This window comes from Mesoplodon densirostris, chromosome X, assembly GCF_025265405.1.
Source record: "Mesoplodon densirostris isolate mMesDen1 chromosome X, mMesDen1 primary haplotype, whole genome shotgun sequence".
In the NCBI taxonomy this organism is placed as follows: domain Eukaryota; kingdom Metazoa; phylum Chordata; class Mammalia; order Artiodactyla; family Ziphiidae; genus Mesoplodon; species Mesoplodon densirostris.
The window spans coordinates 51,738,334-51,756,274 of NC_082681.1; the positions used below are offsets into that span (position 1 = coordinate 51,738,334).

Sequence of the window (17,941 nt, forward strand, 5' to 3'; positions counted from 1 at the left end):
CTCGGCTGATTTGAAGGCTTTTAGTATGCAGAATTCCGTATTACTCATTTTATTCTTAGGCTAACGCAAGTAATTGTCGACCACAATAATGAGGCGGCGGCGGCTTTACCATGGTAACAGGGAAGTCATATGATAAACAACCGTGGCATTTTCATTTTAGTTCCGCCCTGTTGCGGGAGGGAAACGCTTGGCCCCGCCCCAGCGGCGTGCGTTTTATTTTTTTTGCAAAAGCTGTGAACTTTCGGGGCGACATGAGGAAAGACAGTCGCGGCAGCCTAGAGAATGGGGGCGCTCAACGTCAAGGCGCCTACATAGCTGAGGAGATGGGGAGGTAAACGCAGAAGAGACCCCTACCTGCTCTCGTGCAGCCTATGGGCTCCAAGTGTTTCATGTTGGTGAGGGGGCGGGGCGGGGCGGGGCGGCGGAGGATGTTGGCAGGCAGGCTATCAGAAAACTTCGGAACGGAAAATATCTTTGACTGGTTGTACGCAGGAAGCAGCTAAGACATGATTTTAACTTGGGTTGCTTTGGCTCTAGAGGCTGCATGTTTAAGTGCTGTATCTATTGCCTACCAGTATAACTCAGAATTTTTAATGGCGTAACTTTTTTTTTTTAAACCGTTTTTGGAAAAGAACTTAGAGCGTAGGGCCTGGTGATGGTGGATCACTGTCTCATAATAATGAACCACCGGAGAATAGGTTGAGGCGCTTAGCCAGGGCTTGTTCTGCCATCAGCCATTTGTGGAGAATGGACTGTTGGTTCTATCACTTCATCAGCCACCCCTACTGGTTATAAAAGAAGACACGTGTACAAGGGGTATTTCCTAAGCTTTTGTTTTTATATTTGTGTTTCAGTTATAGACCATGTGCCTGTGACCCCATGCCTCATTGCTGTTGTCCATGAGGGTCTTTTCCCTTCATTGCTACGCTCCCAGAGTGACACATTTCTTTTGCCTCCAGGTTGTAGCAAAATGAAGACAGAAGGTGTTGTCTGATGTTGTTGTAGGTATTATGACTGAACCTCAGTTAACACAAGGAAATAGGTACTGTATGAAGAGGTAGGGGAAAAACTAGGAAAGATGCATTTCTACACAAATGGGACTAAGTGTTATCTGGGGGCTTTGAGCAGAAGAGAAAGGGTATGTAGTGGAGAATCAAAGAATTTGGGAAACCACAGGCAAGATTTGTGGGGCACTGGCAGAAAGTTTTGTGGTAAAGTCCTGAGTTCTTATCCAGTTTTGTTAATGGCACTAAGAATATTGGATAAGGTACCAGTGAAGCAAGCAAAGGCATTCAAGATTGTGAGGGCACAGAGACTTGGGTTATTTCTCCTGGCCATGAAAGGTCATACGTCCAAGGCTGGAGTAAGTGCTGCTTATGTTTGGTCCACAGTTAAATTTCCTCAGACAGTCATGGAATGAAATCTCCCTTTGGAAGGCAGAAACCTATGGATAGACCACATTTCACAAAAAAGATTCCAAATAGAACTGTAGCATTACCCAAGTTAGGAGGAATCCTCAGTGGTGCCTGCAAGACATAAGGTAATTTGGGGCCCTCAGAGAGCACGTGAATGTTGACACAGATCCTGGTCAGTATCTGGCTATAGGTACCAATTGGCTAGCTTTCCAGAAAGAAACATCATTCCTACGTTTTGCACTACTGCATTATCACACTGGTTCTGCACCAATGTTTATACTTTCTGAGAATGTTTGAGGGTTCAGCTTTGAGGCTACTCTACAGATAATTGTCTAACCCATCAAAGCTGGTTATTCTGGTCTTTCAGCTTTAGCATTTTCATTTTTTATTTCTTATGTAACTACTTCTGTTCTCAATTCATGCTCAGTGAATATATTTTCTGTATTCCTTTCCCAGAATCCTGTTGCTTCAAAGGAGGTTCAGGATTGTTCAGCTGCTCAAAGGCTGCCTCATTAAATATGTTGCTTGGTAGCAGGCCGGGGAGTTGGGTGGTCAGTTGAATTGGAGGATTTCCTTTGTTCTTGGCAGTGGCATGCTGACCTCTTGTTGCTGCATGAGGACTGTTTCCAAACCAAGCATTGGGGAAAACTGAGTAAGAGGGGAAGAAGTCTTTTGAGCTTTTTCTCTAGGAACCACCAGGCTTGTCTGAAACTTTTGTCTGTTTGGGGGCTTGTTCTGTTCCAGAACCAGAACTCTGGGAGACCATTGCCTTGGCATGTGGAATTCAGGGCCTAGCAAGATGAAGGTGGATATCACTGGGTAGCACTTAAACTCCAACAGTATGCTGCTAGGTGAGCATGGCTCGGTTGAGCATGTGGATAATGGCATCAGGCTGGGGTAAACAGGGTGGTGATTAAAAAGAGCTAATATTTGTGAAGGGCCATATAGATTACAAAGCTTTTTTACATAGATCTCACTTGATTCTCACAAAACCTGGGAGATGGTTTTAGTATGCTATCTTTTTTATTGTGGTAAAATAAACATAACAAAATTTACAGTTTTAACCATATTTAAGTGCATAGTTCGGTGGCATTAAGAATATTCACATTGTGCAACTATCATCACTCTCCATCTCCAGAACTTTCGTATTTTCACAAACTGAAACTCCATACCCATCAAACACTAATTCCCCATTCTCTCCTCCCCCCCAGCCCCTGGCAACCACCATTCTACTTTGTCTCTATGAATTTGACTATGCTGTATACCTCATATAAGTGGAATCGTAACACTGTTTTTCTTTTTGTGATTTGTTTATTTCACTTAGCATAATGTCTTCAAGGTTCATTTATGTTGTGGCATGTATCAGAATTTCCTTCCTTTTTAAGGCTGAATAATATTCCATTGTGTGTACATACCACTTTTGTTTATCCATTCATGCACTGATGAACACTTGGGTTGCTTCCACCTTTTGACTGTTGTGAATAATGCTGCTATGAACATGGGTGTACAAATATCTGTTTGAGTCCCTGCTTTTAATTCTTTTGGATATATACTCAAGTGGAATTGCTAGATCGTGTGGTAATTCTATGTTTAATTTTTTGAGAAGCCATCATACTGTTTTCCACAGTGGCTGCACCATTTTACATTCCCACCAGGAATGCACAGGGGTTCCCATTTCATCCTCACCAACATTTGTTATTTTCTGGTTTGTTTGTTTTTTTAATAATAACCACCCTAAAAAGTATGAAGTGGTATTACATTGTGGTTTTGATTTGCATTTCTGTACTATATTGGAAAAACCTACTGTTCTCCTCTCCTGTGTGTCTCCTTTACTTTCACATAGAACACTTGACTTTTGACACTTCTGGTCACCAAATGTGTGGTGAGGGATTTTCCCCACAACAAGCAATTCTCTGCGACACCAGCTGGGTGTCGTACAGTTTAACTCAATTCTGACACTATCTACCTGGAGATAGCATCAAATTCACAGGTTAAGGGCTCAGTCCCACAAGACTGCTCTCCACCCCCACTTATGCCAGTCGCAAGCCCAGATTATCACCTGTGTTTTTGACCAATTGGCTATAAATCAGAGGTTCCAACGACTCCCTCCTCGAGTTCAGTTAATTTGCTAGAGTGGCTCATAGAACTCGGGAGAACAGTTACTTTTATCAGTTTACTAAGGATATGACAAAGGATACAGTTGAACAGCCATTTGAAGAGATATATAGGGGGAGTTCTTCAAGGGTCCCAAGTGCAGGAGCTTCTGTCTCTGAAGAGTTGGGGGTGCATCATTCTCCTGGTATGTGGATGTGTTCATCCACCTGGAAGCTCTTTGAACCCCCTACTTTGGGGATTTTTATGAAGGCTTTGTCACATAGGCATGATCAATTATTACTCCATTTCCAGCTTCTCTCCCCTCTCTGGAGGAGGGGGAGGGGCAGAGCCAAAAATTCCAAGCTTCTGATCATGGCTTGGTTATTCTGGTGACCAGCCCCCATCCAGGAGCTCACCCAGAGTTGCCTCATTAGAACAAAAGATGCTGCTAGTGCTCTTATCATTTAGGAATTTATGAGGCTTTTAGGAGTCCTGTGTAAGATCAAATATTGGAACAAGAGATGCTCCTAGTGCTCTTAGGAAAAGGTTTTAGGAGCTCTGTGCCAGGAACCGGGGACAGAACCAAATATATATATTTTCTGTTACCTAACACCTAAGGATTAATGAGGTTGAATGTCTTTTCATGTGCTTATTGGCCATTTGTAGATCTTCTTTGGAGAAATATCTATTTAAGTCCTTTTCCCATTTTTTAATCTGGTTGTTTGGTTTTTTTGTTGTTGTTGAGTTGTAGGAGTTTTTAAAAATATATTCTGGATCCTAATCCCATATCAGATATATGATTTCCAAATATTTTTCCCATTCTGTGGATTGTCTTTTTACTCTGTTGGTAGTGTCCTTTGGATACACAAAGGTTTTAAATTTTGATGGAGTTCAACTTATCTATTTTTTTATTTGTTGCCTGTGCATTTGGTATCATTTCCAAGAAATCTTTGCAAAACCAGTGTCATGAAACTTTTCTCCTATGTTTTCTTCTGAGAGTTTTATAGGTTTAACTCTTACATTTAGATCTTTGGTCCAGTTTGAGTTAATTTTTGTATATGGTTTAAGGTAAAGGTCCAACTTCATCCTTGAGCATGTGGATATCCAGTATTCCCAGCGCCATTTGTTCAAAAGACTGTCCTTTCCCCATTGAATGGTCTTGACACCCTTGTTGAAAATCATTTGACCATTGACCATATATGTGAGCGTTTATTTCTGGAGTCCCTATTCTATTCCATTGATCTATATGTCTGTCTTATGCCAGTGCCACACTGTTTTGATTATCGTACAATAGATTTGTAGTAAGTTTTGAAATCAGGAAGTGTGAGACCTCCAACTTTGTTCTTTTTCAAGATTGTTGTAACTTCACAATCCCTTGGGATTCCATGTGAATTCTAGGATAGATTTTAAAAAAATTTCTTCCAAAATGTCATTGGGATTTTAATAGGGATTGCTTTGAGTTTGTAGATTCCTTTTGGTGGTATTGACATCATAACAATATTGAATCTTCCAACTCATGAACATGGATGTCTTTCTATTTATTTGTGTATTCCTTAATTTCTTTCAGTAACCTTTTGTAATTTTCAGCATAAAAGTCTTTCACCTTCTTGGTTAAGTTTAATCCTGAGTATTTTATTGTTTGATATATACATATATGTATATATATTTGACATATAACATATTATTTTCAGGTGTACAACATAATGATTCAATATTTGTATATATTGCAAAATGATCACCACAGTAAGTCTAGTTAACAGTCATCACCACACATAATTACAACTTTCTTGTCTTGTGATGAGAACTTTTAATATCTACTCTCTTAACAACTTTCAGGTACACAATGCAGTATTACTAACTATACTCACCATGCTTTACATTACATCTCAGGTCATATTTATTTTATAACTGGAAGTTTGTATCTTTTGACCACCTTCACCCTCTGGCAACCACCAGTCTGTTCTAACTATGAGGTGCTTTTTTTTTTAATTTTCTTTTAGGACTCCACATGTAAGAGAGCTCATATGGTATTTCTCATGTCACTTAGCGTAGTGCCCTCAAGGTCCATCCATGTTGTCACAGATGGCAAGATTTACTTCTTTTTATGGCTGAATAATGTTCCATTGTATATGTATACTACATTTTCTTTATCCATTCATCCATCCATGGACACTTAGGTTGCTTCCATTTCTTGGCTATTGCAAATAATGCTGCAGTGAATATTGGGGTGCATATATTTTTTCAAGTTAGTGTTTTTGTTTCCTTCAGATAAATACCCAAAAGTGGAATTGCTAGATCATGTAGTAGATCTATTTTTAATTTTTTGAGGAAACTGCATACTGTTTTCCATAGTGGCTGTACCAATTTGCATTTCCTTCAACAGTGCACAACAGTTCCCTTTTCTCCACACCCTCACCGGCACTTGTTATAAAGCAGAAACTAAAAAAAAAAATGTTATCTCTTGTCTTTTTGATAATAGCCATTCCGACAGATGTGAGGTGATATCTCATTGTGGTTTTTGATTTGCATTTCCCAGAAGACTAGTTGTGTTGAGCACCTTTTCATGTATGTTGACCATGTGTATGTCTTCTTTGGAAAAAAGTCCGTTCAGATCCTCTGCCCATTTTTAATCAGATTGTTTGCTTTTTTCCCTTTTGAGTGTTATGAGTTCTTTATATATTTTGGATATTAACCCCTTATCAGGTATATGATCTGCAAATGTTTTCTCCCATGCAGTAGGTTACCTTTTCATTTTGTTGACGATTTCCTTTGCTGTACAGAAGCTTTTTGGTTTGATGTAGTCCCACTTGTTTATTTTTGGTTTTGTTCCTTTACTTACTCTTTTTTTTTTTTTTTTTTTGCGGTATGCGGGCCTCTCACTGTTGTGGCCTCTCCCGTTGCGGAGCACAGGCTCCGGACGCGCAGGCCCAGTGGCCACGGCTCACGGGCCCAGCCGCTCCGCGGCATATGGGATCCTCCCAGACCGGGGCACGAACCCGTATCCCCTGCATCGGCAGGCGGACTCTCAACCACTGCGCCACCAGGGAGGCCCTACTTACTCTTTTTGATGCTATTATAAATGGAATTGTTTTCTTAATTTCCTATACAGATTGTTCATTCTTAGTGTATAGAAATGCAACTGGCTTTTGTATGTTATTTTTTACACCTTAAATATATATATATTTTTTTAATTAAAAATATGTAAAAACATTACTACAGAAACATTACCTAAGTTCAGAAATGAACTGAGTTATTATTTGTAAGTGGGTCCTTCAATATGATTTTAATATTTGGGAAAATATAAATATATTTTAGTGATTCTGATGAAATTTAGAATTCCAGTATTTTGGGTTTTTTTTGGGTTTTTTTGTTTTTGTTTTTAATTTTTATTGGGGTATAATTGATTTACAATGTTGTGTCAGTTTCAGGTGTATAGCAAAATGAATCTGTTATACAAATACATATTTCCACGCTTTTTAAGATTCTTTTCCCATACAGGCCATTACAGAGTGTTGAGTAGAGATCCCCGTGCTGTACAGTAGATGCTCATTAGTTACCTTATATATATATATATATATAGTGTGTATGTGTCAATCCCAATCTTACAATCTATCTCTTCTCCCCCCATACCCCCCGGTAACCATAAGTTTATTTTCTACATCTGTAACTCTATTTTGGTTTTGTATATAAGTTCATTTGTAGGCTTTTTAAATTTTAATTTTAATTAATTTATTTTTTAACGTTTTTATTGGAGTATAATTGTGTAGCCTTTTTTTAGATTCCACATATAAGCAATATCATATGATATTTGTCTCTCTCTGTCTGAGTTACTTCACTCAGTATGAGAATCCCTAGGTCCATCCATGTTGCTGCAAGTGGCATTATTTTGTTCTTTTTTATGGCTGAGTAATATTCTACTGTATATATATATACCATATCTTCTTTACCCATTTCTCTTTTGATGGACATTTAGGTTGCTTCCATGTCCTGGCTATTGTGAGTAGTGCTGCGATGAATATTGTGGTGCAAGTAACTTTTCATATTATGGTTTTCTCTGGATATATGCCCAGGAGTGGGATTGCTGGATCAAATGATAGCTCTGTTTTTAGTTTCTTAAGGAACGTATACCGTTCTCCATAGTGGATGTACCAGTTTGCATTCCCACCAACAGTGTAGGAGGGTTCCCTTTTCTCCACACCCTCTCCAGCATTTATTGTTTGTAGGTTTTTTGATGATGGCCATTCTGACCGGTGTGAAGTAATACCTCATTGTAGTTTTGATTTGCATTTCTCTAATAATTAGTGAAGTTGAGCATCTTTTCATGTGCTTTTTAACCATCTGTATGTCTTCTTTGGGGAAATGTCTGTTTAGATCCTCTGCCCATTTTTTGATTGGATTGTCTGTTTTTTTGATATTGAGCTTCATGAGTTGTTTGTATATTTTGGAGACAATACCTTGTCGGTTGCTTCATTTGCAAATATTTTCTCCCATTCTGAGGGTTTTCTTTTTGTTTTGTTTATGGTTTCATTTGTGTGCAAAAACTTTTAAGTTTAATTAGGTCCCATTTGTTTACTTTTGTTATTTTGTACTCTGCAAGTTTGCTGAGTTCATTTATTAGTTCTAATGAGTTTTTTCAGGGGGAGGAATATTTAGGCTCTTCTCCATATGAGATCATGTCATCTGCAAACAGGTAATTTTAGATCTTCCTTTCCAATTGGGATGCCTTTTATTTAATTTTCTTGCCTAATTTCTATGGCTAAAACTTCCTTTTCGATGTTGAATATTATTCATCTGAGAGTGTCTTAATTTCCCTCTCATTTCTGAAGGACAGTTTTGCCAGATACAGAATTCTCAGTTGACATTTATTCTTTCAGCCCTATAAATATATTATTTCACTTCTTCTGGTCTCTGAGGTTTCCACTGAGAAATTTGCTGATCATCTTATTGAGGATCCCTTGCACGTAAGAGTAGCTTTTTCATGCTCCTTTCAAGATTCTCACTATAGCTGTTGACAGTTTGATTATAATGTATCTTGGCATAGGCCTCTTTCAGTTTATCTTACTTAGAGTTCACTGAGATTCTTGGACTTGTGAATCCATGTTTTTCCTCAAATTTGAGAAGTTTTCAGCCATTATTTCTTCAAATAACCTCTCTGCTCTTCTTTTCTTTCTTTCAACCTCTGGGACTCTGATAATGCATATGTTGCTTGATTATGTCCCATTAGTCTTTTAATCTCTGTCCACTTCATTCTTTTTTGCTCCTCAGACTTGATAATTTCAAATGATAACTTCAGCTTCACTGATTGTTTCTTCTTGTTTCAGTCTATTGTTGAACCCCTCTAGTGAATATTTTAGTTGAGGTACTACATTTTCAGCTCTAGAATTTCTTTTTTGTTCCTTTTTATAATTTTTGTTTCTTTTTTGGTATTCTCATTTAAAAAATATATTCCTTTCCTCATTCCTTTGGTTCTTTGTGTTTTCCTTTAGTTCTCTGAGCATATTTAAGATAATTGTTTTAGTCGTTGTCTGGTACTTCTGGTGCCTGTGCTTTTTCAGGGACAGTTTCTGCCACTTTATTTTCTTCCTTTGAATGTGGCATATTTTCCTATTTCTTTGTATGCTTTGTGATTTTTTAGATTGAAAATTGGGTATTTGAAAAAAACAGCCTTGCAGGTAGGCTGTGTGCTGGGGAAGACATTTACTAATTAGCAAGGCTTGCTCTGGGCCTTGGAATCGGCCTCATGTGAAGGCTTAAAGTCTTCTTGGACCTTTTCTAGGTGTACATCTTGCCTGGGCCACTGTGTGTGCTTTTTCAATTCCCTTAAACACACATCTGTTTTTAAGTGTCTTAATTTCCAAAAGACTCTCACCACTGCTTCTTCTGGGGGCCATTGATGTTCTGTTGTGCTCCTCTACCTCTAATCTCTTGCCCCAGATGTTGTGAGACTATAGTCCCTCTGCAGCTTTCTCGAGCGGTGTCCACCATTTCCTGTCTTTTCCTAGCCTGAGATCCGAGCTATACCGCTTTTCTCTTTCTGAGCTCTAAGAGACCAGTACCTCAGGCAGTCCCTAGACAGATTAGAACATTGCAGAAAAAGGTCCGCCTTCCTCTTCTTTCCAGTTAGAGGGAGGGAATTGAAAGCCAGGCCACTGCATCTCCCAGACTGTGCTTCCGTGCACTACAGGGGGAGGAGAGGTGGGGTACAAGTAAGTAAAAATACCATGGAATTTCCTTCCATTTAATATGTGGCTTTTTCCTTCCATTTCCTATGTGGCTTTTTTTTTTTTTTTTTTTTTTTGCGGTACGCGGGCCTCTCACTGCTGTGGCCTCTCCCGTTGTGGAGCACAGGCTCCAGATGCGCAGGTTCAGCAGCCATGGCTCACGGGCCTAGCCGCTCTGCGGCATGTGGGACCTTCCCGGACCGGGGCACGAACCCGTGTCCCCTGCATCGGCAGGCGGACTCTCAACCACTCTGCCACCAGGGAAGCCCATATGTGGCTTTTTCTTGATTAAGCTTTTGCTTGGTTGCTATAGACTGTTTTCCAGATCTCCTGTAAAGTTATTTTTGCTAATTTCTAGTTGGTTTTTTAAAAAATGTTAATGTGGGTGGGGGAAGGAGAGCCTGGAGTTTCCTAGTTTACCAACTTACAGATATCACTGAAATAAACAGTATTCTGTCTGTTTTATAAACAGAGATACCAGTGTTTAGATAGTGACTTATACAGGGTTCACAATTAATGAGGACAAAAGCTGGGCTTTGATTCTATTTCTTTTTCCAAGTTTTGTGATTTTTTTAAAAATAAACTTTGAGTCTGTCATACAGAGTGAAGTAAGTCAGAAAGAGAAAGACAAATACCGTATGCTAACACATATATATGGAATCTAAGAAAAAAAAATGTCATGAAGAACCTAGGGGAAAGACAGGAATAAAGACACAGACCTACTAGAGAATGGACTTGAGGATATGGGGATGGGGAAGGGTAAGCTGTGACAAAGTGAGAGAGTGGCATGGACATATATACACTACCAAATGTAAAATAGATAGCTAGTGGGAAGCAGCCGCATAGCACAGGGAGATCAGCTCGGTGCTTTGTGACTGCCTGGTGGGGTGGGATAGGGAGGGTGGGAAGGAGGGAAACACAAGAGGAAAGAGATATGGGAACATATGTATATGTATAACTGATTCACTTTGTTATAAAGCAGAAACTAACACACCATTGTAAAGCAATTATACTCCAATAAAGATTAAAAATAAATAAATAAATAAACTGTATTTTAGGATAGTTTTAGATTTACCAGAAAGTTGCAAAAATAGTACAGAGAGTTCCCATATCCACCCACTCCCTGCCCTGCACACAGTTACCCCTTTTATCAACATGTTACATTAGTATGGTACATTTGCTATGATCGGTGAACCCATACTGATGAACTAAAGTCCATACTTTTTTTGGATCTCCTTAGTTTTTACTTAATGTCTTTTTCTGTTCTAGGATCCAATCCAGGACACCACATTAGATTGTTCTCATGTCTCCTTTGGTTCCTGTTGATTGTGACAGTTTCTCAGTATTTCTTTGTTTTGATGACCTTGACAGTATTGAGGAGTACTATTCTGGTGTTTTGTAGATTGTGCCTCAATTGGGATTTGTCTGATTGTTTTCCTCATGTTGAGAATGGGGTTATGGGTGTTTGGGAGGAAGACCACAAAGGTAAAATACCATTCTCATCATATATCAAGGCTTTGATGAGCTGAACAGCCTTTGCCAGCTGTTTCCTCCATAAAGTTATTTTCCCCACTTTCTATACTCTATTCTTTGGAAGTTAGTCACTAAGTCCAGCCCACTTTCAAGAAGGGTTGGGGAAGATTAAGCTCCACTTCCTGGAGGGTGAGAATCTACATAAATTATTTAACATTCTTCTATAAGGAAGAATTATTTATTTTGTTTCTCAAATTGTTCCAGCTTTGTTCATTAGAAACTCTTTCACATTGGACCCTATATCCCTTTGGCATGTCCCCTTTGTTTTATTCTTTGAGCACTTCCTTACTTTCTGGCACTACAGGTTGCTCATTTTGTATATTCCCTGCCACAGCCATGGGAGAACCACCCATTTCTCCAAGGAGACCTGGTTCCTTCTAGTAAATCAGAATGTCTTCCAGAATATGAAAGATCTAGATGACTGTAATAGAACCAGGGGAAACCCATTTGGAAGGGTATATGTGTGTAGGAGGTGGTTAACAGGAGCAGAAGAAAAAGGGAAATCTGGGAAGGGGCATAATCCAATTCTCTTGAATGATAGTTTACTATCCATTTGGAGGCAATTTAAGAGCACAAACTAAGAGATACCTTGGGTTCAGATGCCAGCTCTGTCACCTTCTAGCTGTGTGTCTGTGAACCTCAGTTTCCTCATCTGTAATGTGGATATAATAACCTCATGAGGTTGTTGGGATGATGATGAAGTGATTTATTTATTTATGTATTTATGTACTTACCACAGTCTGCGGCATGTGGGATTTTAGTTCCCCGACCAGGGATCGAACCTGTGCCCCCTGCAGTGGAAGCACAGAATCTTAACCACTGGACCGCCAGGGAAGTCCTGATGATTAAGTGATTTAGAACACAAGCTTTTGCACAGTGCCTTGCACATGGTAAGCATTCACATCTTAGCTATTATTCTTAGTTTCAGTTCTTGTCTGAACTAGCTACTGTAATGTCACGAACAACTGTGAGCTCTCACTTTTTAAATTTGATGTCTTTGTTATTCAACTTCCTTCTTGTTATATTTCTTTCCCTAGGAATGATTTTGGTGGGACCCAGTACATCTTCTCATTTGAGATATCACCGAGAAGCTGTGAGTGATGTCATTGCCCTGTACTGGAGAAGCACTGGTGTGGGGGGGTCTCTATGCAGGTGGTGATTCTAGGGACCATGGGCTTGAAGTAGCAGCCTATTCTCCAGGCCCCTATTCAGGTCCAGTCCACTCTTGAAACTCTTGAATCAGTATTTTTCTTCAAGGCCATGAGAAAATTGTATTGTTCAAATATGGTATATTCATATTAAAGTGCAGTGAACTCCAAATCTGTTTTTGTTAATAGAATAAAATTTCTTTTTCACCTTCCCGGCAAATTTAATGTCCCCTTGTCAGGTGAGCTCTTTAAAATGTAAGAAGAAATTATCTTCCTTTTGATCATGCGATTCTCCTCCTAAAGGCTCTTCCTGTTTCACTGTGGATGAAGTCTAAAGTCCTCCTCCTGGATGTCAGCACCCCCTATTAGATTGGCACATTTTTTATACCTGTGAACCTTCTCCCATGACTCCCATGCCTGACATGTTTTCTCATAATTTCCTTCACTAGACTGTCATTCAAATAACTTTTTAAACTCTGCCCAGAGTAATGTAAAGAGTGCTAATACCTCCGTATCTACTGTCTTTTGAACACTACTGTTCAGTTATTACCTAGAATGCACTGGCCTTTGGTATGTGTATGGCATAAATACTCAAAGTATTCACCGTTTGGTTGTGTTTCTGTGTATCTTCTAAATATTTGTATTGATGTTGTCTTCTCCCTAAAGAACATGTATGTAAGTACCCCAGTCAATATAGTACTAAGTATCTGCTTATTGATAATGAGGAGGAAGATAAAGATAGGTCTAGAGTATAGTCATCGACAAATTTGAAGAAGGGGACTTCTTACATCTGAGGTAGTCAGTGTCTCTGCCTTCTTAAGTCCCTTGGCTGTGATTATAGGAAATTAACTCCCAGCTCAGTCCACAGCTGGGAGTTCCTTCAAGGAGATTGCTATTTCTGAGTCTTAGAGCTTGGAACCTATATTTATGGTTGGCCACTTGGGACCCATAATCTCAACCAGTGTCTAATCTTCCTGTAGTGATTGACTATTTTACATTACCATTCCTAGTTTATGCTGATGCTGCCTTCATCCATGCCTGTGATTGGAATCCTCATGCTGTACCTGCTCTGAGAAAAAAATCTAGAGATAAATGGAGTAGCATATCGGTGCCAAATATACTTTGAGGATAACGGGAAGGTGAGTGCAGGGGAAATATATCTTTTGAGTGACTTTCCACATATACTACCAGGCAGTGACTTTCAGAAAATATCCAAAGTAAGACCAACTGTGTTGTTTACCTTCATCATCTCACTATACCAAGTACTGTTCCTATATTGAATGATTTCACTCATAGAATTTGAGTGATACATGTAGATAGTTAGTTGCATGTAATTGGGTAAAGGAGGAGATTGGTAAGCAGCCAGGGTCTGGAACTAGTACAGAAAGATAATAAAATGGTTGAAGTAAAACTATGGGACTTTAGATTTTTAATGCTGTTTAAAAGATGTGGATTGCCTGCTCTAAAAGAAATTGGAGAGGAAAACGATGGGAGAAATGTTAAGTTGGAGTGAAAACTCATGAAAAATGAGTCTTCCTTATTTCCTACAAAATAAAGTGGAGAAGCATTTGTTTCTTTGTTTTTCGTCTTTTCAAAATACACAAGTGGAAAAGAGAATTTGGAAAATCTTCATAGTCATTTTCCCTCTTGCTGTGCTATGGCTATGTCCTATTTGAAAGTACTGCTGTTCCTCATTTCATTTTCTTTACACCTCTTGTAGCTGAAGCGGTTGCACGTTGCTGACAGAGTAGTTCTTGGGCTGGTCCTTAGCTCTGAATAAGGCTGGTTCATTGCCTGACAAATGTTACACCAGGACACTGGAGGCATTTTGCCTGTCCACCGAAATGTGGAACCTTTCCTGCAGAAGAATCTAGATTCCTGGAAGCAGGGACATAGAAGAGAAGCAGCACTGTTAGTATCCTCAGCAAATTATCAATGACAAGTGGAAATATAAAGCTACTAGGGTGTCTGTGAGGGAAATGCTGGTGGTAGTCACTGAACCACAGTGGCAAAGGTGGGCTCAACCTGTAGAAACTCACGTTGCCATTCTCTACCAACAAGAGCACAGTAAACTGTGGAAGACACAGATCTTGCATATTCAGCTAGTAAAATCCTGTAGTGCCCATGTGGATCACAGAGTTCTGGATATGAACTGCCACCCCTGTCCTCTAATTGACTAGAGGAGGTGAATCCAGGGGCACAAGGGTTCCATCTGTGAGTAAGCTTTCATAGTTGATTCCCTTAATTTATTAGTTCAACTCAAGTTGTAATCCCCTTGTCTCGTAGTGATATGTTTTAATTTTTTTAAGAAAAAGCTTTATTGAACTATAATTCACACTTAAAGTATACAATTCAGTGGTTTTTAGTATACTCACCGAGTTCTGGAACCATTACCACAGTCAATTTTAGAATATTTTTGTCACCTCAAAAGAAACCATATAACCTTTAGCTATAAGCACACCAATCCCCTATTCCCTCAAGCCCTGGGCAACCACTAATGTATATTTTGTCTCTCTTTGCCTATTCTGGACATTTCATATAAATAGAATCATATAATATGTGCTCCTCTGTGACTGGCTCCTTTTACTTAGCATAATGTTTTAAGGTTCGTTCATGTAGTAGCACATATTTGTACTTCATTCCATATGTATGTGAGAGAGTGTGTGTGTGTGCACGTGCATGCATGCACATAACAGCTATATTGAGACATTATTCATATAACATACAATTCACACATTTAAAGTGAACAATTCAGTGGTATTTAGTATAATCACAGAGGTATGCAAATATTAGTCATTTTAGATAAATTTAGAACACCTGTTTTCAGTTCTTTTGGGGCATGTACCTAGGAGTGGAATTGCTAAGTCATATGGTAATGCTGTGTTTAACTTTTTGAGAAAGTGCCAAGCTTTCCAGAGTGGCTGTACCATTTTATAGTCCCACAAGCAATGTACAAAGTTTCCATTTCTTCCACATCCTTATCAACACTTGTTACTTTTTTTTTTTTTTTTGCTTATGACCAGCCTAGTGGGTGTGAAGTGGTATCTCCTTGTGGTTTTGTTTTGCATTTCTCTAATAATGCTGTTGAACATTTTTTCATTTGCTTGCTGGCCATTTGTATAACTTCCTTGGAAAATGTCTATTCAAGTCTTTTGTCCACTTTTTAATTGGGCTGTCAATATGTTGTTGAATTGTAAGAGCTCTTTATATATTCAAGATATTAGAACCTTATTAGATGCCTGATTTGCATATATTTCCCTCCATTCTGTGGGGGTGTTTTTAAGACTTAATATTTTTGTGTGTGTGGAGCAGTTTATAGGTTCATAGAAAATTCAAGAGAAAGGTACAGAGATTTCCCATATACCTCCTGCCTCTATACATACATAGCCTCCCCCATTTTCAACATACCCCACCAGAGTGGTACTTTTATTACAACTGATGAATCTGTATCAACACATCATAATTACCCAAAGTTCATAGTTTATCTTAGTGTTCACTCTTGATGCTGTACATTCTGTGGGTTTGGGCAAATGTATAATGACTTATGTCAGTCATTGTAATGTACAGAATATTTCCACTGCCTTAAAAAATCCTGTGTACTCAGTACCACCACTCGCCCCACAACCCCTGGATACCACTGATCTTTTTTACTGTTTCTACAGTTTTGCCTTTTCCAGAATGTTATATAGTTGGAATGATACAGTATGTAGCCTTTTCAGTTTGTGTTCTTTGAGTAATAAGCATTTAAGGTTCCTCTGTGTCTTTTCACGGCTTGATAGCTCATTTCTTTTTAGCACTGACTAGATATACCACAGTTTATTTATCCATTTACCTACTGAAGGACATCTTGTTTGCTTTCAGAAGTTTTGGCAATTGTGAATAAAGCTACTATACATACTTGCATGCACATTTTCATGTGGACATAAGTTTTCACTTCCTGTAGGTAAATATCAAGGAATGTGATTGCTGGATTATATTGGAAGAATATGTTTAGTTTTGTAAGAAACCACCAAGCTGTCTTTGAAAGTGGCTGTACGAGTTTATATTTCTATTAGCAATGAATGAGAGTTCTGCTCTTCAACATCTTTGCCACTATTTAGTGTTGTCAGTGTTCTGGATTTAGGGCATTTTAGTAGGTGTATAGTGATATCTCCTTGTTATTTAATTTTCAATTCCCTGATGACATATGGTGTGGAGCTTCTTTTCATATGCTTATTTGCCATCTGTATATCTTCTTCAGTGAGGTGTCTGTTAAGGTGTAAGGCCCTTTTTTTTTTTTTTTTTTTGCGGTACGCGGGCCTCTCACTATTGTGGCCTCTCCCATTGCGGAGCATAGGCTCCGGCCGCGCAGGCTCAGCGGCCATGGCTCACGGGCCCAGCTGCTGCGCAGCACGTGGGATCTTCCTGGACCGGGGCATGAACCCGTGTCCCCTGCATCAGCAGGTGGACTCTCAACCACTGCGCCACCAGGGAAGCCCAGGCCCATTTTTAAATCGAGGTACTTATTCTCTTACTGTTTTTATTTTAATCCTTCATTCTTTAATAATTAGATAGAGCTCAGTTACAAAAGCATTGGCTCTTTTAACATGATTTTTTATTAAGGTATTGTTGATTTACAGTATATATAAGTTTCAGGTGTATAACAGTGATTCACAACTTTTAAAGGTTATACTTCATTTATAGTTATTATAAAATATTGACTATATTCCCTGTGCTGTGCAATATATCCTTGTAGCTTATTTATTTTATACATAGTAGTTTGTAACTTTTAATCCCCTACCCCTATATTTCCCCTTCCCACTTTCCTCTCCCCACTGGTAACCACTAGTTTGTTCTCTATATCTGTGAGTCTGCTCCTTTTTTTTGTTATATTCACTAGTTTGTTTTATGTTTTAGATTCCACATATAAATGATATCATACAGTATTTGTCTTTGTCTGATTTATTTCACTTAGAATAATGTATTCCAAGTCCATCCATTTTGTTGTAATTGGCAAAATTTCATTCTTTTTTATAGCTGAGTTGTATTCCATGGTATATATATACCACATCTTCATTTTCCATTCGTCTGTTGAAAGACATTTAGGTTGCTTTCACATCTTGGCTATTGTAAATAATGCTGCTATGAATATTGGGGTGCATGTATCTTTTCGAATTAATGTTTTTGTTTTTGTTGGATATATGCCCAGGAGTGGAATTGCTGGATCATATGGTATTCTATTTTTAGTTTTTTGAGGAACCTCCCTACTGTTTTCCACAGTGGCTGCATCAGTATACATTCTCACCAACAGTATACCAAAAGGGTTCCCTTTTCTCCACATCTTCTCCAACATTTCTTATTTGTGGGTTTTTTTTTATGATAGCCACTTGACAGGCATGAGGTGATATCTAATGGTTTTGATTTGCCTTTCTCTGATGATTAACAACGTTGAGCATCTTTACATGTGCCTGTTGGCCATCTATATGTCTTCTTTGGAAAAATGTCTATTCAGGTGTTCTGCCCACTTTTTTTTTTTTCTTTTGCGGTACGT

General features: G+C 38.8%; 1 pseudogene; it reads left to right on the forward strand.

Annotated features, from left to right (window-relative positions):
* The first annotated feature begins 251 nt into the window (after positions 1 to 251).
* LOC132481590 (tRNA wybutosine-synthesizing protein 2 homolog) lies at positions 252 to 14,591 on the forward strand (annotated as a pseudogene).
* The last annotated feature ends 3,350 nt before the right edge of the window (positions 14,592 to 17,941 follow it).